Genomic DNA, 26,863 nt, shown 5'->3' on the forward strand with positions numbered 1-26,863 from the left:
GCAAATGGATTCTGGAATTCCTGAAGACACACACACACACACACGCACGCACACGCACACGCACAAAGATAGAGACAGAGACAAAGAAAGGAGAGCTTTTTTTCATAATCAAAGACTCAGCATATATGCTATGAACAAGAAAGTTGGTCAACAGTATTTTTGGAAAAAAAGCATTGATTTTCAAGTGTTTATTTGGGCCACTTTTCCACATTAAACAGTGTTTTAGTGCTAGCCAATGATTTCTACTTTTTAATGTACTGTTTTCCATAAATTGATACAATTTAGAGAGTCAGTGGCTGTAATCAGGGCTCCATCTCTCCAAAGCAAGGAGTCCTGGTCTGCTTCCTAACTGTCAGTCTTGTGTCTGCCTGATGTCAGCTACATTTGTTCTGGGAAATTTGCTGCTTCATTGCTGTTGGCCTCACAACAGGATCACAAAATACTTCAAGGTCATGTACAGTGTCCTCTGGAACCAAGTGGAGGAAACCCCATTTCCTGCTAGAATCAGTTGAGCTTCTGGTACAAAAGGTCACTATTGGCTACAGCCTCTTGTGTGGCTCTGGAACTCACTGAGGGAATTGGTCCAAGCAAACATGGGTGTGGAGCAGGAATTGGCCTGCCATTAATTTACTTGGCCTCATGCTGATGAATAATAATGACTTATATGTCACAGATTTTTATCTGATGGGACCATAAAGTGTTTTAAATCCCCATACTCCCATCAACTGCTATGCAACTATCTGAAACTTAAAACACTGGCATTTTTTTCCCCTATTGTTGCTTAGGATAGCTATTTAATAGAAAATATGTAGAAATGTCTGGATGGAGATAACATTTCAACTGACTTGATTATAATCAGATTCCTGCATCCCTTCCTTCAAATCACTGAGGACAATTGTTCAGATTGATAGTTTTACATTGTATGTCTCAATGTAGTTAACCCAATCTTGTCATTGTTATTAAGTATTAAAACTCCCGAAGACCCATTTCTCTACCTCCTCCTCTTCCTGCTTTGTTTTTCCTTGTAAGCAACCCACTGCTGCCTATAGAGTTAAGCTGGTAATAAGTATGTTACTATACCCAGCAATCATTTTTCCTTTTATTTTTATAGCCCATGTCAGTATCAATTCCCCACCTTAGGTCATGTGTGTCGTGTTACTTCTGATCTCCAAACTTCAGTGTGCTATCACCTATATTGATCATTTAACTTCTGTTGAAAAATAGTCTTATTTGAGCTTCTTGAGTTCCTACATGTCTCGCTGGGTGAGCCAAGATTACAAGGCCCTGTTACCCAGGCCATTTCTGATGTTTGTTTATGCAGCTGGTAACCTGTGAGATGAGGTAATATTTGGGCATAGAGCATATTAGCTTGCTTCTTGCTAGAAAAGCAATGGACTCCCCAAGCTCCACTGATGTTTGCTGTGCTGTGAATAATAAAGTCCTTTGTTTCTGACCCAAGAGCTTGTGTCTTCTGCTAAGCACCCAGGAAACTGTTATAGGCTAACTTTGTAGCTTATAAGTGGAATAAAATCAAATCCAGATCCAACAGTCTATACCAACTGGATTTTTATATATGTGCTTTTGCCCCCAAACAGTAAGCCCCTTGAGATCAAGAGTCTGAGTCCTCTCTGCACTGCCTTTCGTAAACTTACAATAAACATTCAGGAAGTGTTCAGTGGCCATGACGATATCAACTTATACTATGAGGGGGTGGGATTTTGATATCAAGACAAAAAGGATATCATTGTGGCAACTTGTAATGCCATAAGAGGATGCCACTCCTTGCTAACTCCTTACTCATCCTAACTCATAAAGTAGATGATACCATGTTGTGGAAAGATTTTTCTGTAGGAAACAGATGTGAAGAACTAGACTGTAATGGAAAGATGCTGAGAATATCACAGACATGGTTATTCCACCCTTCTGTCCCCACCCTGGTGACAAACAGCTTCAGCAGAGCAGTCATTTGCCATGAAGAAGAAAAGCTCACTTCAGGAAAAAAACAACAAAAAAAGAAGGAATGGAGTGCTACTTCTCTATATTAGTACAATAGCAAATCTTTGTCTCCCTCTTTACCATTTACTGAGGAGGAAGTGACTGCTTCTTTTGAACTAAAAACCATCAAACGGCTGTCAAAGGAGCCCAGTAGGTGCAAAGATTCTCTGAGTAATAAGTTCCTTTATCTTTTTGAGGTAGGAAAGCACTCATTTCCCTATTTCCTTCTCATTTAAACAGACATACTTGTAATGCTAAATGATGTACCAATAAATGTGCTATACTGATTCTATGTTTTGGAAGGTGTTCCCAAGAGAGCAGACTCATTGGTGTGACCACCATGAAAATTCGTGTCTCATATCTCCCATGGCAGGAAACAGCACTGACCTAAAGCCCCAGCAACCTTGCTTTGAAATCCATTACCACGTTTGCACAAAGCTCATGCTTCTTAGGTGTTGCTCTTGGTCACTGAGTGTGGCAGGAATACTATAGCAGGTCCATTCCTGGGACACGTGCGACTGTTCTGATGGGTGACTTTGGTTCAGGATGTCCAGCAGCCTTGTGGAACTGCCCCTACTAGTGAACTTCTATACGACCTCCTTTCCTTGTTTCTGTTCTTCACTTGGGGTCAGACTTGCACCACAGTCTAATAGCTCTCCTACTCTCCCCCAGCTCCCTCCCCATTTTCTCCTAGGGGCATTAGCCCTAATAAATTTCTAGCATGTTCAACCTTGGCCTCTTGTAAGATGGCCTAATACCAAGAACTTTGACCTCTTGTAAGATGGCCTAACTAATGTGCCTTAGAAATTACCAATGCTATTTGTTGAAAGCGTGGAGATTCTTAGAGCAGTTTGAGATGAGCATACTGTAATCTGAAATTATGAATATTGGGTTCATTTATAACAATAAAACTCTGGGAGTTCCAAGAATGTTGGAAGAAATTACAATAAAATAGTATTTATACTGTGTACTTAGTATTTCAGCAGTTTTATTTTAATTTTTTATTCTAACTCTGGTTATATTTATCAGGATAGTGGTCTCTCAAATGCATCCTTGGTTTCTCAGACCACTCTTTTGCTTACAGAGGTTGTGTGCCCAAAATGTGCTTGCTTTCTCTTCCTACAGTCTTCATCTCTTATTGTCTTATTCATCCTTCAAGATTGGTTCCAACTGGTTTAGTGAAGTCTTTGCAGCCTCTTCCCAAGCTGAGTATTTCTCTGTGTTTTCCTCACAAAGGACTTTTATTTAGTCTATTACGGATCATATTCACTTGCTATCATATTTGTTACATTACCATGAGGTACTTGTGTTATCTCTCATGATAGAAGTTTCTTATGGGTGGGTTGCATTTTATGAATATGTGGGCCCCTCTCCTCTCAAAGAGACAGATCAGTGCCCAGCTCACAGTACACAGTCTGCGCACACTTACAGAACTGAGTGCAACTACCTTCTCAGTCATGGCTATTTAATAGGGAAGTGCTTGAGAGTTTTGCAAGTTAGAGTGGGGACTGTTTTTACTTTTTTTTGCCTGTCTCTTGACTGCTGAAAAATAGTGCTAATTATAAAGTTATATAATGTTCTGTACCAATACTTTTCAAAAAAGACAAACAATAATGATTTAAGACCAGTCAATTGAATCTTTGAATTTGAAATTATAACTACTTTCTACGAGCAGGACTGATTTCACCTCTGACTTTTCCCTCAAATTTCTTCCAAAGGGAATGCTCAACTCCATATTCTATTCTCTACCTCAATATGTTGCAGCATTTTTGGGACACCTGCGTGACTCATTTAAGTGGCTAACTCTTGATTTCAGCTCAGGTCATGATCTCGGGGTCATGGGATCAAGCCCGGTGTTAGGCTCAGCGGGGTGTCTGCGTCAGGATTCTTTCTTCCTCTCTCCCTCCCCCTACTCTCTCTCTCTTTCCCTCTCTTCCTCTCTCTCTCTCAATTAAATAAATACATCTTTTTAAAAAAAAAAATGGTGCAGCATTTTCTACATTATCTCAACATATTGCCCTTCATACTGGACTTGTTAGGAACCATCAGAATGATTTGTGTTTCTGTGGAGAAAATCACCTTTTCTTTCCCTGGGATTCACATGAGTTTCCCCTGTTTTCATGAGCCTTCTGCTAAAAGCCTGAGACTGTTAGAGATTTAATATCTGGACCCCTTTGAAGTCAGAGCAGAGATCAGGTCCCATCCTTTCATCTGGACATCTATAAAGCTGTGATGTGAGGAGAAAGCTTCTAACTATTGCCAAATTGTTGTTAGTCTCCAGTCTTTTCCCTCTTGCCTGCATCTGTGTGTCAAATTGCACTGGAGATACAGAAGATTAGAGAATTTATTTGCATACAACAGTATCTCAAATGACCATTTTGTTTTATAGCTTTGTAAAAACATCATATGAAAATATTGGTGTTTTTTTAAAATATCATGATATAACCCCCTGTGAATGCATTCAACTGTATTTGCTTGCCGGCTGCTGTAGAATAATTCAAATTGGGCTAATCCTCCGAATTAGGGAATGGTGAAATTTGGTAAGAAACTTCCAGCCACGAGGTGAAGCAGGGTGAATGGAAACTTCACCTGTGTCTTCTCTATTCCTGCAAAATGTGATAGCTCTCTGTTGAATGTGTAAAATTTTATTAGACATAATTGAATATGTTTTGAGCTTGATTTTAAATTCATTCATTGTAATAGAAACTCTATATTTTTAGAGTAATTTGCAATGTTTCATGTAAGAAGTTCAGCAGTAACCCAGGCCCTGTGGAAGGGAGACCCAGCAAATATTTCTGAAGTTCCTCTCTGGCCCATATGTCTGTACACATGGTACCTTATATAGCCATCTTTTCTACTATTTTTCATCAGGAGAATGCATGAAACTTTCAGTGGGTTTTGTAGACACCATGAGTAGTGAGGTAGGAAGCATAATACTCGTCCCTCTGATTTCAGATCCCCAAAATATAGAATTCTCTCTCTCTCTTGCTAGGAATTAGCCTGCAGTTAAGCATAGATTTCCTTTTTCTGAGACCCTCCCTGATCTAAAATCTCCTCTTTAATTTCTTTCCTCTATTGAGCTAGAAGCATTTTATCAAGTACGGGGAAATCATGTGTTGTAGATGACAGGGAATGTAAGCTCTACCTAACTGAAACTTCCATTTTTTTTTCTTTTACATCTGAATCTAGTCATCTGCACTAAATAGCCAGAATTATTGCTAACTTTCTTCTCTTTATTGCTCTTCCCAATTTAGAGCAATAATTGGTAGCTCAATGAACAGATGACTTTGTGTGTCTTTGGGGAGTCCCTATAATAATCCACATGTCACCTTGCCTATGTCAAAATATAATCTTCAAAAATAAACAGGTAACTCATACCATCTGCAAAAATTAATTCAACAATATAAATATAAGGGCTAAAACCATAAAAGTCTTAGAAGAAAACATAGTGGTAAATCTTCATGACCTTAGATTTTGGCAATGGATTCTTAGATCTGACACCAAAAGCAGTAAGAGAACAGTAAGAGAAAAAAAAAAAAATAGATAAATTGGACTTCACTGAAATTAAAAAATTTGTGCATCAAAAGACATTATCAAAAAAAGTGAAAAGATAACCTACAGAATGGGAGAAAATATTTATAAATCATTTATCTGGTAAGTGTTTAATATCTGGAATAAATAAAGAACTCTCAAAACTCAAGAAAAAGACAAACAACAAATTAAAAAAAAATGGGCAAAGACTTGAATAGACATTTCTCCAAAGAATATTTATAAATGGGTAATAAACACATGAACAGATACTCAACATCACTAATCATTACGGAAATGCAAATCAAAACCATAGTGAGATACCACCTCACACCTACTAGGATATACTACTATAACTTCAAGAAAATGGAAAAATAACAAGTGTTGGGGAAATTGAAACCCTCATCCATTGCTGGTGAGAATGTAAATGGTGCAGCTTCTGTGAAAAAGAGTTTGATAGTTTCTCAAAAAGCTAGATATAGAATTATCATAAGACCCAGGGTTACACTTTTATGTACATACCTCACATCATCGAAAATAAGGGCTCAAACAGATATCTGTATGCCAATGTTCATTGGAACATTATTAACGATAACTGAGAGGTGGAAACTACCCAAGTGTCTATCAACAGATGAATGGATAAATGAACTACAGTACATACATATGATGAAATATTATTAAGCCATAAAAAGGAATGAAGTTCTGATACACGCTACAGCATGGATGAACCTTAAAAGTATTATGCTTAGTGACATAAAGCAGATGCAAAAGGACAAATATTGCATGACTCCACTTAACATGAAATATCTAGAATAAGCAAATTCATATACAGAAAGTGGGCTAGAGTTTACCAGGAGCTGGGAGGACAGGAGAATGGGGAGTTATGACCTGATTATATAATCTTTATTGGGGTTACATTATTGGGGTGATGAAAAGGTTTTGGAAATAGATGGTGGTGAAAGTTGCATAATATTGTGAATGTAACTAACACTCTTAAATCATACACTTAAAAATGATTAAAATGGCAGTAAATAAATACATGGCCTCATTCCCCAATTCCCCAATACCATATAGACAAGCCAAATTTGGAAGATGAGTTTAAACATTAGTTTAAGGCTACTGGAAATTGATAGTTATTCCCAGGAAGATAATTTAGAGTAGAAACAGCAATGTTTCGGTGTGCCTGGGTGGCTCAGTTGTTAAGCGCCAGCCTTCGATTCTGGTCATGATCCTGGGGTCCTGGGATTGAGCCCCGCATCGGGCTCCCTACTCTGCGGGAAGCCTGCTTCTCCCTCTCCCACTCCTCCTGCTTGTGTTCCTTCTTTTGCTATCTCTCTCTGTCAAATAAATTAATTTTTAAAAAAAGTTTGAAAAAATAAACAGCAATGTTTCATAAGAACCATGAGAAGAAATAAGTATTTCACCCTTTGTTCAGTAGGTTTCCTGTTCCTAGAAGAGAATTCTCTGAAAGAGGTACAGAAGGTTCACCTAAGCCTTATTGTCATTGACAGCTGATTAAGACAACCCACATCAAAGGATATTTGCGTTGGTGGAGCTTTCCATTAACTTCATGTGAGTTTTTCTATAGGAATTTTAAAAATTTTCCTTAAAAATTTTTATATATGCTTTTCTTAGTTACCAAATCTTATAGTCTGTCAGTATCAACAAAACAGTAGCTCTGGAAGAATGAAGGGGGGGAAATCGGAGGGGGAGATGAACCATGAGAGACGATGGACTCTGAGAAACAAACTGAGGGTTCTAGAGGGGAGGGGGGTGGGGGGATGGGTTAGCCTGGTGATGGGTATTGGGGAGGGCACGTACTGAATGGAGCACTGGGTGTTATACGCAAACAATGAATCATGGAACACTACATCAAAAACTAATGATGTGATGTATGGTGATTAACATAACATAATAATAAAAAAAACATAATAGCTCTCACAAAGGCAAGTCTTTAGTCAACTTTTCTTTCTTTCTTTTTTCCTGTATGAAGTTAGTAATAGGATCTATTAATACTTTTAAATAATTACTTTATTTCTGCTTCGATGACCACTTGGATTAGGACTAAAACTTCATAACTGTATAACACCTTTCTTCAGGGAAATCTTAAATCCTTGAACTTATTTCAATTCTAATTTGTTTTGTAATCTTAACCTTTTTGGAGGGTAAGGAAGATGACAGAAGTGAAAACAAATAGTAAATAGCCAATAACTAACTTTTTATCCTTTTACATGGCAACTGACCAACACATTAAAAAAATTTCCAGAATTGTGCTTCTTAATGCCAACACACCCTTATTTGGGATTTGCAATAAAATTTTTGCTGGAAGTAAAAAATTATTTGTAAGCTCAAGTCTGTATAATCATATAAAAGCTTCATAATATAAAGTGGTATACTAAAGATAAAAATATGCACACAGAAACAAATATAGGCCCATGACAATCCCAGATTTTCTCTCAAGTTTGTGCTCCTGTTATAGACTTTGAAGGGCACATGATAAGGGCTGAGGGAAAGAGAGGGAGGGGAAGATATATGTTAAACATAAAGGATATTTAAGTAACTTAAGGATAAAGTATTTATTATGTCAGAAATTGGGTGAGGATAAATTCAGAGCACAGTGACTTTGATTAGTCTTAGAAAGAAAACAGCTATGGTGAGCATAAATGAAGGATGGATAAAGAAAGATGAGTACAAAAAATGGGGATTCTTGGAAGAAGTACATAAAATAAGTGGGAGTGAGGATACTGGTGTCTTTCTCATGCACTTTCAAGTGGCCAGGGTATTGTAGTGCTAAATTACCTGGGTCTTTTGATTTTCAAGACCGTTTCTTCACTGTGTTACCCCCGCAGGTTCAGGAGCCTCCTCACCCTCCAAAATGTATATGAATTTGTGTTCATGTTGCTCTAGTTTCTGCTGCAAAATTGTTGAAAACCAGAATGAGAGCCCCACCATATTCTAAGAAGTGAAAAACACCTCAGATACCTGAATGGGCCTGCTCACTCTATAATGGGACTAATACTGTATCTGCTTGTCTGCAAATCAGGATATTAAGAGTATACAGTGATATTAAGAGTATACATTTGATATACAGGATATTAAGAGTATACATTTGATAATGCAATCAAAACAACTTTTCCATCAGAAGGAACTGACCAATTTGACCATTGCTTTACATGATCTGGTTTTGTTTTGTTTTTAGAGATTTTATTTATTTATTTGACAGAGAGAGAGAGAGAGAGTGAGAGAGGGAACACAAGCAGGGCGAGTGGGAGAGGGAGAAGCAGGCTCTCTGCCGAGCAGGGAGCCCGATGAGGAATGTGGGGCTCGATCCCAGAATTCTGGGATCAGGACCTGAGCTGAAGGCAGACACTTAACGACTGAGTCACCCAGGCTTCCCATTTACATGATCTTCTAATAAGGCTGTTATGGGAAGAGTGTTTTGTCATTGACTCATCCATTCATTGATGCTACCATGTACCTATATCTCAACTTATCTGTGCCTAGTGACTTTTTTTTTAAGTAGGCTCCACTTCGAGCATGGAGCCCAATACAGGGCCCAAACTCACAATCCTGAGATCAAGACCCAAGCTGAGATCAAGAGTCAGATGCTTAACCCCCTGAGCCACCCAGGCACCCCTAGTTAGTGACTTTTAGACATAATATATCTCAAAAAGTTATACTACTTTTCAGACAATGACCTTCCCCCCTGCCCAGAATAGCAAGATTTTCACCATAAAGCACACTGAATAAACATGCTATAAGAAGTGGTATTTCAACATTATGATTTCAGGCAAAGACATGCTTACCAATTCATTCAAAACAAGTTTTTAGACAGAGTACATCATGTGGAACAAATTTAAATTGCACACTGTGAAAGATGCACCCAAAATGTTTTCCTCTGTGGACACAGGACAAGCGAAAGAGATGAAAATGCAGCATCTTCAGCTAATTATTCACATGGGCTATTCTGAAGTGTTCTGGAGTATTCTCATGGTTATTTAGTCTTTATTTTGCCCTAAAGTTATGTTTCTGTGTTATAACTTTGAGTGTAGATTTGAGTGCTAGACAACAATGCACCTAAGAATGGTTGAAAAATTGGCAAAGAGAATGATGAAGAAAGAACAAACCTTCCAAAGAATATGTTTCCTACACCCCTCCTTTATAACCTACCAGCCACTGTAGTCTTTTATTACATTTTAAGTATAAACTGTATTTACTTTAAACTATTCATTAATTACAAGAAATTATTTTCATCATTCAATTCATATATTTTTCTAAGAAGATTGTTTGGGTATCTTGCCTTTGGTATTGATAAAAGCATCATAAATTTCCTTGTTAAATTTAATGGATTTTTATTGAATGGTCAAGTTGCTTCACTTCTCTGAGCCTTCCTTTCTTCATCATAAAGAGGGCTAATAAAACTGGCCCTGGGGATGCTGTGGGCCTTTAAAATAAATAAATGAATAAACAGAAAATTTAAAAAAGTCATGAGTCAATAGTTTCAAGCATTTTCATAGCACTTACTTATTTACTGGTAAATGTTGTGTTAATAATAAATCACTCCTGGGGTGCCTGGGTGGCTCAGTCAGTTAAGTGTCCAACTCTTGGTTTCAGCTAAGGTCATGATCTCATGGGTCATGATCTCATGGGTCATGGGATCGAGCCACATGTGGCTCCATGCTCAATGGGAAGTCTGCTTGAGGATTCTCTCCTCTGCCCCTCCCCCCTAAAATAAATACATAAATCTTAAAAAATAATAATAATAAATCACACTTATTTATGCATTAAAAAGTTATTAAGTATATGAGGTATTAAAACTTCATTCTTTGGGGGCACCTCGGTGGCTCAGTCAGTTAAGCATCTGCCTTCGGCTTAGGTCATGATCCCAGGGTCCTGGGATCGAGCCGAGTCCCACATCGGGCTCCTTGCTAAGCAGGGAGGCTGCTTCTCCCTCTGCCTGCCACTTCCCCCTGCTTGTGCCTTCTGTCTTACAAATAAATAAATAAAACCTTTAAAAAAATAAAAATAAAACTTCATTCTTTGAAAATTAAAAAAGGTAAATTTAATGGATTTCTTTTTTCATTTAATGCCTCTTCACTTGGTGGCAGCATTTCACAAATGAAGTAAAGTCATTAAGCAAAGGAATACATTGATAGAATAAAAGAGATGAATAAGTTATAGCTCCAGCCTTGAAGGAACTTGCAAGTTTTTGGAGAAGATGAATAGATCTGTACATAAGAATGTGCAGAATATAAAAGTTCATGTAAATTATAAAGAAATAAGACCACATTTTTAAAAATAAATAAGCATATCTAAGCTTATACACCAAAACTACAGTTATCTCCTTTAAAAAGTTCCCCTAGAAAGTATACACTGTCACTTCTCAAAAACTTATTTGATTAAAAGGTAAGTTGGGAATGGTATCACAGAGAAGCACTGGGATATAAAATGCCCAGGACATAGATAAACGATTTTCCTAAAGGGGTAACTATCCTTAAGGATCTTTCCATGATCTATTTTCCTTTCAACATTTTCTTTATATATATGTATTTCTTAATTTTTATTTTAAGTAGGCTCCATGCCCAACATGGGGCTTGAACTCACGACCCTGAGATCAAGAGTCACATGCTCTGCATACTAAGCCAGGCAGGTGCCCCTCAACGTTTTTTGTATAAGACTATAACAAATTTCAGAAGAGCTGATACAAAGGAACATTTGATTGCTAAAGTCCCATTCAGGAACGTAGGTCAAGCTCGGATCCCACAGTGTGGACATTTTTGCAATGGGAAACAACCAACCACAAAAGGAAGTGACTTTGAATACTGAGTGAATAGACTCATTCTAGAAGATAGTCTTTTTCTTGCTTAAAACCCTTGTTGGGAGGCAATGGTGGGTGTAAGGTGTAGTCTCATACCTTCCTATTCAGCAGAAACAAGCATTTTCAGAGGATATTTGTGGACATGCAAGAATATTCAAAAGGAGTTAACATGGTAAGAGAAGTAAGGCTAGGGGCGCCTGGGTGGCTCAGTGAGTTAAGCGGCTGCCTTTGGCTCAGGTCATGAACTGAGGGTCCTGGGATCAAGCCCTACGTCAGACTCCCTGCTCACTGGGAAGTCTGCTTCTCCCTCTCCCTCTGCTGCTCCCCACTGCTTGTGCTCTCTTGCTCTCATGCTCTCTCTCTCAAATAAATAAATAAAATCTTAAGAAAAAAAAAAGAGAGGTAAGGCTAATGAACTTTGTGTGTCTGAGAGGGGTCTGCAATCAACCATTAGCATTGGTACAAGTAAATGGTCACCCCATATGAACCAGGTCAAGATTCTAATTAAGTGAGATTGAGAATAACACTGAATCAGGACACAAAGAAGTTCCTGAAAGGCATTCTAGAGGCTTCTGACCAGGCTCTTCCACATGCCCTCCGATAATGCTTTGGTATTTAGCGTCAGTGCCATCAGACACACTCATACATGACTTGCATATTTTGGTATGTTTATTCCATAATGTGAGTTCATTTGTGTTCAACCCATTCTTTTTTGTCCCAAGTTAAAAAAAAAAAACAAACCCTAAAGGTTTTATTAAGGGGAGGTTCTAAGCTGAATGGACATTGTATTTCTGATCTGAATGGACACTGTATACTCTTAATATCCTGATTTGCAGACAAGCAGATACAGTATTGGTCCCATTATAGAGTGAGCAGGCCCATTCAGTAAACATCCTTACATTAACCAAGGATTGTACATGGTTAGTGCTTAAATTTGTTTCCCTCAAAATAGACATGTACAGTAGTACTATACTGACATATACCTCTATTTCAACAGTATCATCATTCCTAACTGGGTCACAGCAGAGGAACTCAGACTTTGTAAGTTCCCTGCTGATGCTGGTTATTCTGTGTGTGCTTCTTGTGACGTAGTCTTTGCTCCTCCCCATCCTGCTCCATGCCCCAAGAAGCTGACCTGGAAGGACTGCATTATCCAGGCTCATCCATCCTCTTGCTTTTGGTTGGGTTTGACAAATGCAATGCAGGAGATTGGAGAGTGAGAGGAGGAAGAGGTCAGGGTATTTATTCCTGCTGCTCCCTGCCTGGTTTGGCAGCATCTGCATTTCTTTACAGATGGCCTCAGCTCTCATCAGGTGGCTTCTCTCCCAGGGTTACAGCTCTTACCATGCTCCAGTACAGCTCTCTTTCAGGACTTCCTGCTGTCTCCTCAACATCCTCTGTTGGTTCCTTATCCTGACAATCAATCCCTACATCAAACCCTCTTTGATTTCCCCCATTTGAATGGTTTCCTGCCTGAAACATATATCTTGCACACATTATTTTCTCATACATTGTTTTTTTCTCATTAACACAAATATTTATTTATACTATTTACACAGCAAATTATGTTGAATGTGAAGTTTGGATAACTTTAAGTCACCATTTGCTGGTGCACAAAGGTATTCTCTTATTTATAAATGAACATTTCTCTTTTCCTTCCATTAGTTTTTGTCCAGATATTGGCCTCTGTCAAATATTTAAAAATTAGCTTAGTTTCTATTAAACAAAACTAAAAGTGATTCCGTGGACAGTGACTATATGGTGACCAAAAACATCTGATGTCAAATGTCATTTAAAACTACTTCTTGGGATGCCTGCGTGGCTCAGTCTGTTAAGCATCTGCTTTCAGCTCAGGTCATGATCCCAGGGTCCTGGAATCGAGTTCCGCATTAGGCTCCTTGCTCAGAGGGGAAACTGTTTCTCCTTCTGCCTGCCACTCCCCCTGCTTGTGCTCTCTCTCTCTCTCTGACAAATAAATAAATAAAATCTAAAAAAAAAAAACTTTCAAAAAAACCACCAAAATTTAAACAACAACAACAACAACAACAACAACCTGCTTCTTGATCATCTCTGTCAGTTTGTGCTACTTAAGACAGAGAGGGCTGGGATTTTATAAAGTCATATCTGAACAGTCTGCATATAAAAGTTGTCTTTTAGTTTAGTGAAGGGGTGTCCATGCAGCTGTGGACCTCTGCATTCTTGCCTCTGTTGGTTGATAACAGCCATCCTTCCAACTGTCCTCTTTCAGGCAACCACAGGTTTAGGACCTGGCAAGTATCTGTACACAGACTGTGCAAGTTTGCTGTGAGGTACTAGTATACCCCCAGCAGAAGGGGAAGCGGGTCTCCGCAGGCCACTTCTGACTGTGGTTGTTCCTGCAGATCTGGTTGAAGTAGGGCTATTGATATTGTTGGGAGGATTTGCTGGGACTGTGTGCTCTGAACCATGGGAGGCCCGGGTGGGGAGGTGGCTTGTATGAGCTGTATTGTTTCTTTGGTACCAGGAGAACTAGAGCCATGGTTGTTAAGTGCTTTTACTGGTTGCTGGAAAGCCAAAGGAGATGGTACTGCAGGGAAACAGAATTTGCCTGGAGAAGGTATGGCTGAAACCTGAGGTTGCATGTGAGGTATTCCTCCATTTGGCACTTGAAAATTTAAGTCACTTCTGCTGCTTTTCACTGAGTCAACTTGCATATTCGATGTTTGGGACTCTCATTCATTATTTAATTTAATTCCCACAATGCCACTGTTAGAGGTATCATTCTAAAGATCACAAAACAGAATCATACTTACCACAGAGTTGTAACTTAGATGTAAATCTAGATTTGACTGACTCTGAGCCCTTGCTCCTTCCACTTCATACAGTTTCCTTCTAGAAGGTTTGTGAGTACTTACTTAGCAAATCATCCATAAATTTACTATTATTATTCCCATTTTGCAAATGAGAAACTAAGAATCAAAACCATCTACTCGCCCCACCTCACAAACATACTTGACTGTTTACATTATCATGATTTTACTCTGCCACTGTCTTTATCACAATGTCTTAACTATTGCAGGAAATTTTTGTCCAGAGAGATAAAAGTTAAAAATAACTTCAGCGTCCCTTTCAGGAACTTCCTGAAAAAATCCATTTTTAATGAACATAATACTGTTTGGCTTTTCAATAGATAGCATCAAACAATTCTTTGCTTTCTGTGATTCTTCTATACCCTCACCTCAAAGCCCTCATTTTGCTGTACCCACCAATCCTAAAGTGTTCTGCCATGATCTTTATCCAGTCCTAATTAAGAGCCATCCCTTGCCTTGAAAGACTTGCCTTAAACCAAATCCCCAAACTTCATATCACAACTTTGCTCTCTTCCCTCCAAGATGCTACTAATTCATGGTCAAAGCAGTATTCTCCCTTACTGAGGTAAGCAATAAGTTCAGATTTACCTTTTCAACAGGTTATTTTGGTGGTATTTTTGAGGATCCAGCGTTTGGCAACACTAACACTTAGAGACTTAAATAATCACCCAAGTTCAACAACATAGGAAGAGATGGAGCTGAGATTCAAACCGAGGCATTCTGATCCTGGAGCCCTCTCATAAATAGCACATATTTTTGTCTCTAATAGGCTATAATATTAAAAGAAAATATGACAAATTACTTAGCACAAATATTACTACTTGGTCACTAGAGTGTTTAACACAGTCCCTGATGGCTTAGTATAACAGAGCATTATCTTTTCAGGTATTCAGAAAAAAAAATTATTAAAAATTAGTCTTTTTTAAATCATCTTCCAAAGCTTAACTTTTTAAGACTTTTATCACTTAGATTTACAAATATATCAAGGTAATTAGCAAAAGTAGTAGCATTTCTTTATATATCAACTTGTTATATGAAAATGTTAAACTGTGTTTTATCATTACATAAAAGTAAAAAAGGGACTTGCCTTTACATGGTGTTATGCATCAAAGTACTGATTTCTGAGTTGTCTTCACTGTGCAGCACAGATTATTTTATCATCTAAATGAAAATAGAGCAGAATTTTACTTGTTCTACAAAAAATGGTTGTTACAATAGAAGTGGACATTTCAATAAAACAGCATATGATTTTACTCTTGAGATACCAAAGGGTACATCTCAGAGAGACTTGAGTGAGAATTCACATTTTATTTATTTATTTTTTAAAGATTTTATTTATTTATTTAACAGAGAGAGACAGAGCGAGAGAGGGAATACAAGCAGGGAGAGTGGGAGAGGAGAAGCAGGCTTCCCGCGGAGCAGGGAGCCCAATGCGGGGCTCGATCCCAGGAACCTGGGATCATGACCTGAGCCAAAGGCAGATGCTTAATGACTGAGCCACCCAGGTGCCCCGAGAATTAACATTTTAAATTATATATTTGAATGTAATCATGAAAATAGGAACTGATGAATAAACCAAAGGAATCAAGAAAGTTTCTAGAAAGTTCTGGAAATAAATTCTTTTCCTCTTGTTTATTTTATTTTTTATGGTGACCTGTGTCCTTTGGGAACTCCCAAATGAATCTGCTGTAAACAGATGTTAATATTTAATGTCTTTTTAGCCTGATGATATGGGGAGAAACTCACTAAGTAGGCTTCCACTGAGCTGACTTCAGGATTAACGGACTCTCTAATCTCTCTCTGTGAATCATACTGGCTGATTCCCATAACAAACTGACCCTCAGCACTGCCACACTACTCCCCATTCTGCCCTCGTACCAGTGCTCCCACCAGCTGAGCTGTATGCTTCCCTAGACTCAATTGTGTTTGATCTGAAACCTTGTCACTGTAATACTATAACAACTACATGTCATACAACTTGACAACTACATATTACTCAAGATGACAGGTTGTAAAAGAAAAATGTTGCTGCTGTGAAAACTAAATTAAATACTTCAGAAAGCAAATTGCTTTTTAAAATGAGATCAAATCAAATAATTATAAAGAATTAGGAAAAAAACTTTAAAGGTCTAGAAAAATTTTGCTTTTAGATTTGAGATCTTTTTCTCACTTGAAACACTAGGAAATGTAGATGAATTATGAGTATAGTTTTGTGAAAAAGACCATCTGGAACTTTAATCACCAGATTCATACTAAAAAAAAAAAAAAAAAAAGCTTTGGGTCTACTACAAAAGGAAGGTAAGTAAATATGTATTTATATGTTTGCTGTTAAATTATAAGTTCCAGTTCAATATGTATCTCTTTTATGATTGTCTAATATAACTGACATTTTTTGATTAACCAACTGTGATGGTTAATTTTTTTTTAAAGATTTTTTATTTATTTTTTGACAGAGAGAGAGAGAGAGAGAACACAAGCAGGGGGAGTGGGAGAGGGAGAATCAGGCTTCTCAAGGATCAGGGAGCCCAATGAGGGGCTTGATCCCAGGACCCTGGGATCATGACCTGAGCCAAAGGTAGACGCTTAACGACTGAGCCACCCAGCGCCCTGAGTGATGGTTAATTTTATATGTCAATTTGACTAGGCAATGAGGTGCTCAGATATCTGATCAAAAACTATTCTGACTTTGTGAGGGTGTTTTTGGATGATATTAACATTTGATTAGGTAGACTGAGTAAAACGGATTGCTCTTCCTAATGTGGGTGGGCCTTACCCAATTAGTTGAAGGCCCAAATAGAATAAAAAGGCTGACTCTCCCATGAGTAAGAGGAAATTCCTCCTGCCTGACTTAGTTGAGCTGGAATATCAGTCTTTTACAGCCTTCACACTCAAACTGAAACATCAACTTTCATTGTGTCTCAAGACTGCCAGCTTTCAAACTAGAACTTACACCACCGGCTCTCCTGGACTCACACTGGAACTGTACCATAGACTCTTCTGGGTCTCCAACTTGTTGACTACAGATCTGGTGACTTGTACTTGAACATTTAAAGGTGATGGCAAAAGAGGAAGAGCAAATAAGGAAGACTGAGGACCAGATGAGGAAGTAAGAGAAAAACCAGGAGAATGTGGTATCATTCAACCCCTAAAAGGAGAATTTCAAGGAGTGGCCAGTTGTATTAAATGCCAAAATATCAAGGAGTATGAGGTCAAAGCAATCCCCAATGTATATAACAATATAGTATATTTGGTTGTGACCTTTATGGAAGTAATTTCCCTGGAACGATAAAATGAAGTCAGATTATAAAGACTGAAGAGAAAATTGTATTTCTAGTTAATGAGGTATATTGGACACAAGTGGTTACTTCTGTCCCTTTTATAACACCATTGAAAAGATAGCAAAAGAAGTTTTTTCTAAAAAGTGATAAACCAAGAAGACCACACAAACTAAATGATGAGATTTCAACAAGCTTTTGAAAGATGAGAAATGGATGGACCATGGTAATTGACTTAGCATTCTAGAAAAAGGTAAAGTGAAGGTAGTAGCATGAGGGGCAAGCAGACAAAGAACAAGATGATTCATGTCTCAGAACATTGCAAGAACTTGGGAACTCGAAGTATTAGGGACCTTTGAAAGATCAGTTGACAATTTGTTTATGAAACAGCTTTTCACATATTCTCCTCCACTTTAGCCTGTCCTCATAACCACAGAAGACTGGAACTTCCCTCTCTAGGAAGGTTGAATATTTCCCCAAACAGTATGAAAATTCTCCCAGCTTCACTTATACACACCAGGTGGGAGAATAGAGAATCACCTTCAGGGAAAATATGCCTGTGGTTTAAAAAAAACCCCACAGACATACTGATATTTGTGTGCCCTTCAATGAAAAAGCCAGCTTACTCTTAAGTGATGTCCACCACTGACAAATTCTGCTCATGCAAATAGAGCTCTGAACATGAAATACAGAAAAAAAAAGGCAAACAAACATACAATTTTTAAAAAAATAGAAAATGTAGGGGCACCTGGGTGGCTCAGCCAGTTAAGCATCTGCCTTCGGCTCAGGTCATGATCCCAGGGTCCTGGGATCGAGACCTGAAATGGACTCCCTGCTCAGCAGGGTGCCTGCTTCTCTCTCTGCCGCTCACCCTGCTTGTGCTCTCTCTTTCTCTCTCTGTCAAATAAATAAATAAATAAAATCTTTTTAAAAAATAAAATAAAAAAATAGAAAATACAAGGAAGATCAAGAAACTTCAAAAAATATTTTAATAGGATCTTCACAGAGGTGCAAGATGATATTGCATCCACAAAACAAAACCAGAATGTTATAAAAAGTGAATTACCAAGCCTAAGAATGGGCTTTTGGACATTGTAAATATATGAGAACTAAAAGAATCAATAAGAGGGGTGAAAGGTTAAGTCAGGAAAATCTTTCTGAAAATGGATTAAAAAAATGGAGAATAGTAGAAAGTTAAAACAAATTTAAAGGATCTGTGTAGGAGGTCCAATATCTGAATGATAAGAGTTCCAGAAAGAAAATATAGAGGGAAGTATGAAAATGCCTTAAACCGAAAAAATTCTAGAACTGAGGGATACAGGTTTCCAGATTAAAATGACCCATTGTGGGTGCCTGGGTGGCTCAGTCAGTTAAGCATTTGACTCTTGATTTCGGCTCAGGTCACAATCTCAGAGTTAGGGTTGTGAGATCGAGCCCCACATCAGGCTCTGCACTGGCCTTGGAGTCTGCTTGAGATTCTCTCTCTTCCTGTCCCTCTGGCCCTCCTCCCACTCACTCTCTCCCTCTAAAAAAAGGAAGAGAAAAAGAAAAAGAAAAAGAAAAAAAGACCCATTGAATGTCCAGCCATACAAATAAAGAAAGGCAAATAAGGACAAAAAAATCTTAAAAATTCTAGAAAGAAAAAAAAAATCAGGTCATATACAAAAGCTAGATTCTGAATGTCATTCATAGGAATTCTGAGCAGCTTTGGGAAGCCTTGGGATTTAAGGAAGAGCACATCCAATATAGGGGAAAGTTGAAGGGCATTTCCAGATGACAAGGGAAATCCCTTCACTGAGGCTGTGTAGTAAGGAAAGAAAGGATGTGGAATGTGTCAGGAGTCTTGATTGCTGTGAAACCTGAGGTAAGCAGGATTAAAAGACAGAAGAACTCATGACCAGCAGTAGGATGGGCAATCAGCCTGGTCCTGATTTAGCCACTGGTGCAGGGCCTTGGCCAGCTGCTGTTTGTTCCAGTATCTCTACTGAGGCCGACAGAACTCTACACTGATAAAAGTGTATGCTCCGGCTACCCAGTGGAAGTTATCCCCACCAGGAAATACAATCCTCTTTCAAGTCTTATTTTTAAAAGCTTTATTGTACGTGATCCCCCAATCCACCGAGAATTTCCTAAGGTGGAAAAATTCCCTCATGGGGACTACCTATTCCACAACTGACTTCCATCTCCATAATTACAGGTTACATTGAATATTACATGTTATATGGCATGTGCTTTTCAAGCAATTGGTTGTTTCCCTTTGTGACAAAGGCACTCTTTTGAAGTCCTAGTGTAATTTAGGTATTGGATTTATTTTCTTAACAATTGGCACCAGAATGCCTTTTGGGGGAGGAAACTACCTTTGAGGAAATGACTTGATTAGCCACTGGGTAGAAGGTGGGGCTCTGGGGGTGTGGTGTTCAGCAAAATGAAAGCCACAAAAGAGCCTGGTTAAATTACTCTTATGAGAATTATAGAGGAATTTCTTTTGTTTCTGAGAGGGAGAGGTGGGGAAGATAGGGAAGCAAAGAAGGGAGGGAAGAGAGCAGAGAGTAGAAAGAGGAAATTGTGATACGTGCTGGAGAATAGGAAGTAAAACAGCCAGTGAAAAAATTAAGGTGGCTGAAGGATTTTCTATGAAGACATATATTGAGGACTCAACGTAAACTATCTGCATTTCCACAGCTAAAGACACTTCTCTGCTTGCCCATGCCATACCAAGCCTAAAAGCGTACCACACTCACAAATGGACGGGCAAATTGGCTTGAGGATAGAGATGATTTTTATGCCTCAGTCAACTTGACGTTAAATAGAGGTAGCAGTTCAGGAAACAGATCTGACCTCCAAGAATGGGAAGACTTTGGATTTCCTCACTGTGCAGAAGGAGAGTTCAAGCCTAGACCTGTTTGGATCTCAAGAGTAGAAGACTCCAGCTGATACGTAGATTATATTCCTAGTGATGCCTCACTAACATGACAAAGTCTTAAGTGTGACTTTCTTTTCTTTAATGGCTGATTTCCTCTCATATTATTTTGACCTAAAGCATATTCAGTGCAAGCCACAGCTCGGTTTTCATTTAGTTACTTTAAGAAAACGCTGTGTGAAGTTAATTACATCTAATGAATGGTATGTTTTTTTGTGAGTTTCCCATGCTTCAAAAAGGAGGCCAGTTTCTTATTAAATAAGGTTTTTGAAAAATCTGATTTCATTATGCACAGTTCTTCATTGTTTCCCTTATTTTGTGATGCTTGGTATTACTTTAAAAACCCTGTGACTATGTTGCACATATGTGCCAGATTTTTTCCTCTGTCCGCCCCTTTCCCCTCTCTGCAAATATGGATAGATAGATTTTTTCCCTCTTACCTGTCCATTATGCAGTTTCTTTTCTTCATAGCTAGAAATTTTGCCTCTTGGCATCTCGTCCTCGTAACACAGAGGCGAAAGTACTGCTTAACGGACCTTCCATTTCCTTTTCCTACTTGTTCTTTACTGTCATTTTTCTAACCAGACTAATTTTCTTTTTTGCTGACCCTCACAGATTAATTTAAAAGGCTCCTCTGTGTTAGTTCAAAGATTTTCCGTAGTTAACATTGCTTCCCTGTGCTTCTGATTAAAGCGGTCTCCATAATGAAACTCATCTCTGTTACAATTAGCTGATTTTTAAAGCTATCAGAAGGCATCGTTTTACTTTTCTTTATCTCCAATATCAGGGCATGTTCTTTTAACAAGTCAATACTTACTGCACTTAGCAGAACATGCCTGTGATAACAGACATCTTCTCTTCTGACTAACCCACCATTTGTCTGGAAGATCCCTGCCTGCCTTCTTGAAAGTTAAACACGATGAATCTATTCCTAGAGCAGAATGAACGATGTCAAGCATAGTTTCTAACCTCCTATTTCAAGGTTTAGCTCATTTGCAAAACAGGACACAAAAATCCCACTAGGCCATCACCAGGTTATGTTGTTAAATAGCATAGTTAATTATTAGAATCTGCACATCGCTGGGGTAATGAATGAGGAAGGATCCAAAGAAAAGAATACCGCTACTTCTCTAGTTCTTGCATTGTCAACAATACCCTTACTCTCTGTTTTCCTTAAAAAAATTTGAAGCCACCAGAAGAAATACCCTCATTTCCCTATGTGACCATTGGAATTACCAGCCTCTTCACTCATCCTCTTCTCCTTGTTCCCAGGTGTGTTCCTTTCTTCAAGGGCCAGAGTCTCTAGGTGTGCCTGATGTTCCATCCTCTCTCACTTTCTAAAAAAAAATTTACCCTACTGATTATTTCCTGCTCCTACATTTTTGGTTTTGACCTATCCCATCAGCACTTAAATATGCCCTAATCTTTCCCATCTTACAAAACATTTCAACCCTGTCCTCTATTCCCACAACCATGTTAGCAGGGTTTTCCTCCTTTTTACAGCCAAACTTATCAAAAACTTTCTCTATGTTCACTGCCTCTGCTTTATCACATCCCCTTTGTCCCTCCACACTCTCATCTGGCTTCCATCCCCATGATTCCAACCAAAATGACTCTCTCGAAAATCACCAGAGACATTTTCTCTTAAGATAAACGCACAGTCTGCTGCTTTCATTCCACCTGGCTTTTCTCCTTATTCGACACAGTTTTACCATGTTTCCTTCTGGAAAACATGACACCTGTGGCTTCCATCACCACCCACCCTTCTGATTTTATACTTCTTTCTCTGGCCATTGCTTCTCAGGCTCCTTTTCTGGATCTTTCTTCTACTTTTTGATTTAAACTATTTGTGGCAGCTACTCAGGGCTTGGTCCAACTTCTTCCTCTCTTAATCCTACACTCTTCCTCATGCACTTATATATCTGCAGAGGTTTTACTTCCCATCTTTTCTCAAAAGATTAATTTAGATGCCAGTGAATATAAGGAAGATTCTGGTGATTCTTATTTCTGGAGAGCCTTTCTCTCTCAAGTCAGGGAAACATTCACAGAAACAAGTATGTGTAGCAGCTGACATTTTGCGATCCCCACATGGACAAATAATCAAAATGAGGACTTCTTTGACAGATCATGAGCTCTTTGGAGAAATTTGATAGATCCATAATTTTGTCCTTCCTCAGGTCTCAGTGTGATAGCACTCAAAGGATCTTTGTTTTTAAAGTTCTTATTTTAGCTTCAAAAAGCTATTTCTTACATTGGATCATTGCTTATTTCCTCCCAAGGAGAGCACATAGTTCTAGGCTTTTGATAATATGACTTATTTTTATGACCAGGATACTTGATAATCATCTTACTTTTTTCAGACATAACTTAATCAAGATTAGCTCTCTGTTGGAAGAACTATTTAAAATATTTACAGTAGAAAATGCCTTAAAACTTTTTAGTGCAATGTAATATTTTGTAGTTGAATGGACTAGGCAGCATGGTTACTTCAATTACTTCAGAAAACGTTACCTAAGTAGGAACTTTGTTTAGAATCCTGTGTGTTTGAGTATTGAGAAATGCCAGCACAGTGAAAGAGTCCTTCTCTATGGGAAATATTTGCTGCTGAATCAATCAGGCTGAAAGTCCTAGTTTTATGACATGCTAACTATGTATCTCATTTGATCCTTGATGGGAGATTTCTCCAAGGAATATTGACTTCTTCAATTAACCAGTTTAAAATCTCTCATTATAATGAGCAATTATGTAGAATAGCAGAAATGTATGTGCTTTGACACTAGGCCAACCTAGGTTCAAATGCTGACTCAGCCACTCATTACCTGTAATATTTACTAGGAGATGATTTAACTTTCCTGATTCTCCTTTATCACCTATAAGTTAGTTTAAAATTTCATTTTTTCAGAACAGTTTTAGGTTTACAACAGAACAAGGGAAGGTATGGAGATTTCCCATAAACCTCCTCCCCCTACACAGGCCTAGTGTCCCCCATTATTAACACCATTCATCAGCATGGTACATTTTACCAAGGATGAACCTGCATTGACACATCATAAAAAGCCCATAGTTTACTTTAAGATTCCTTCTTGGTGTTATACATTCTATGGGATTGGTCAAATATATAATGATGTATATCCATCATTATAATATCATACAGAGTATTTTCACTGCCCTAAAAATCCTTTGTGCTCTGCCTATTCATCCCTTATCTCTCTTCCCCTTCTACCCCTGACAATCATTGATCTTTTTATTATCTCTATTGTTTTGCCTTTTCTAGAATGTCATGTAGTTGAAATCAAACAGTATGTATGAAGCCTTTTCAGGTTGGCTTCTTTCACTTAGTAATATGCATTTAAATTTCCTCCATGTTTTTTCATGGCTTGATAACTATTTCTTTTTAGTGCTGAATAATATTCCACTGTTAATATTCCACAGATATATCACTGTTTATTTATCCATTCACCTACTGAAGGACATCTGGGTTGCTTCCCAGTTTTGCCAATTATAAACAAAGCTGCTATAATCAGCCACTGCACATTTGTGTGTGTGTTTTCAGTTCCTTTGGATAAATACCGAGGAGTGTGATTACTGGATCATACAGTAAGAATATGTTTAGTGTTGTGAGATGCTGCCAAACTGTCTTCCAAAGTGGTTGTGCCATTCTGTACTCCCAACAATGCATGAGAGTTCCTGTTGCACCACACCTTCATCAGCCTTTTGTGTTGTCAGTGTTCTGGATTTTGGCCATTTTAATGGGTATGGAGTGATATCTCATTGTTGTTTTAATTTGCACTTCCCTGATGACATATGATGTGGAGCATCTTTTCATATATTTATTTGTCATCTCTATATCATCTTTGGTGAAGTGTCTTTTAAGGTCTTTGGCCCATTTTTTAATTAGGTAGTTTGTTCTTTTACTGTTGAATTTTAAGGTTCTTTGCCTACTTTATATAACAATCTTCTATGTGTCTTTGGCAAAAATTTCCTTGTAGTATGTAACTCTCTTCTAATTCTCTTGAAATTGTCTTTCACAGAGCAGAAGCTTTTGATTTTAATGAACTCCAGCTATCAATTATTTCTTTTATGGATCATAACTTTGGTGCTGAATCTAAAAAGGCACTAAAGTCATCTAGATTTTCTCCTATGTTGTCTTTTAGAAACTTCGTAGTTTTACATTTTACATTTAGGTCTATGATCCATTTTGAGATAATTTTTGTGAAGGATATAAAGGTTTGTGTCTAGGTAAATTTCTTTGCATGTGGATGTTCAGTTGTTCATTTATTGAAGAAACCTTCTCCATTGTATTGCCTTTGCTCCTTTGTCAAAGACCAGCTGACTTTATGTTGGTGTATTTCTGGGCTCTTTATTCTCTTCCGGTGATCTATTTGCCTATTGCTTCACTAATACCACATTGTCTTGATTACCGTAGCTTTAGAGTAACTATTGAAGTTGGGTAGCATCAGTTTTTATTTCCTTTAATATTTGTGTTGGCTATTCTGGATCTTTTGCTTCTCCATGTAAACTTTAGAATCAGTTTGTTGATGTCCATAAAATAACTTGCTGGGATTCTGAATGAGGTTGCATTGAATCTGTAGATCAAGTTGGGCAGAACGAGCATTTTGACAATGTTGAGTGTTCGCATTCATGAACATGGAATATCTCTGCATTTTATTTAGCTTTTCTTTTTTTTCAATCAGAGTTTTGACATTTGCCTCATATAGACATTGTACATATTTTGTTAGATTTATATTGAAGTATTTCATTTTCTTGAGTGCCAATAAAAATGGTGTTATGTTTTTAATTTCAAATTCTACTTGTTCATTTTTGGTATATAGGAATTCAACTGACCTTTGTATATTAACCTGGTATCCTACAACATTGCTTTAATCACTTATTAGTTCCTGGAAACTTTCATCAGTTCTTTTGGATTTTCAACATAGACAATCATGTCATTTGTGAGCAACAATAGTTTTATGTCTTCCTTCCCAATCCATGTAAGTTTTATTTCCTTCTCCTGCCTTATTATATTAGCAAGGATTTCCAGTATGATGTTGAAAAGGAGTGCTAAGAAGGGCCATCCTTGCTTCATAGCTGATCTTAACAGGAAAACTTCTAATTTCTCACCATTAAGTATAATGTTAGCTATAGGTTTTTTGTAGATAGTCTTTATCAAGTTGATAAAGTTCCTCTCTATTCCTAATTTACTGAGAGGTTTTTAAATTTTTTTTTTTAAATCATGAATGGGTACTGGACTTTGTCAAATGCCTTTTTTTTTTTTTTTGCATCTATTGATATGATCATGTGATTTTTCTTATTTAGTCCATTGATGTGATGGATTGCATTAATTGATTTTCAAATGCTCAACCAGCCTTGCATATCTGGGATAAATCCCACTTTGTCATGGTGTATAATTGTTTTCACACTTTTTTAGATTTGATTTGCTAATTTTTTTTTAGGGATTTGCATTTATGTTCATGAGAGATATTAGATCTGTAGTTTTCTTGTATTATATTGTAACAAGATTTTGTTATTACGGTAAGAGGCTGGCTTCACAGAATAAGTCAGGAAGCATTCCCTCTGTTTCTATCTTCTGAAAGAGATTGTAGAGAATTGGAATAATTTCTTTCTTACTGTTTAGTATAATCCACTAGTGAAACCGTCTGGTCCTGATGATTTCTGTTTTGGATAAATTGGTTTTAATTATGCTTATGTCATCGGGTTATTGTGATCATTAAATGAAATGATGTAATATCTGGTAGTAATAATAATAATTAAGTCCCCAGTCAGGATCAAAAGCTTCCTCTAGATATTGATATGTTTCTGAAATGGACATATTTCCAGTTAGATATAATAATAATTAAAATATGGACAAGATTTTGTGACTCTTTGTACATATATTACGTAGTTTTATTCTTTAAAATAACCACTTGCTTGACAGGACTTATCCCTATTTTGCTTGAGGAGGTAGAGTGTGGGAATTGCTAGGTACTTTCTTCATGCTTCTCTTCTTAGGTTAGTGCCGGAGCCAGGTGGTGAAATCAGAGTCTCTCATTACCTTACAGTATATTGACAGGGCTAGACCTCTGTAGATTGAAGTAAATCTTAGATAAACTGTAATAATATTCAGCATGATGTGTTAAAATAATAAATTTTTCATGATTGTCAAACAAGTCCACCTAGAGATACTACAAAGTGTGGCAGAAACCTAGTACTTCCTTTGCTTTTTTATTTATGATAGTCAAAATAATTAAATATTAAGCCTATTTGCAATACAAACTGAAGGAAAGCTGAAAAATACTCAGAGTGTTAAATTATTTTTATTAGAGTTGGAAATAACTTCTTTTAAGATAACCAAGAGAGTTTTATGTCTCATGTGATGAGTGTTTCAATCTAACTTTGCATTTCTGATACTTCAGATGGAGTATTTTAGAATTTTGATCATTGCAATATGCCAATTTCACATCCTACTCCTATGTTCCTA

The 26,863-nt window shown here is 37.6% G+C and overlaps 1 protein-coding gene and 1 pseudogene across 1 annotated transcript in view; both read right to left on the minus strand.

The window, feature by feature from the left end:
* Positions 1-8,384, minus strand: part of CPA6 (carboxypeptidase A6) — a 524,483-nt gene extending 516,099 nt beyond the window's left edge. Inside the window, exon 1 of the mRNA XM_032421607.1 lies at positions 8,323-8,384. The gene's annotated coding sequence lies outside the window, so the exon portion shown is untranslated. The remainder of the gene's footprint in view (positions 1-8,322) is intronic.
* Positions 8,385-13,364: 4,980 nt separating this feature from the next.
* LOC116643249 lies at positions 13,365-20,879 on the minus strand (annotated as a pseudogene).
* Between the last annotated feature and the right edge of the window lie 5,984 nt (positions 20,880-26,863).

The sequence above is a fragment of the Phoca vitulina genome, unplaced genomic scaffold (assembly GCF_004348235.1).
Source record: "Phoca vitulina isolate PV1807 unplaced genomic scaffold, GSC_HSeal_1.0 scaffold25, whole genome shotgun sequence".
Lineage (NCBI taxonomy): Eukaryota > Metazoa > Chordata > Mammalia > Carnivora > Phocidae > Phoca > Phoca vitulina.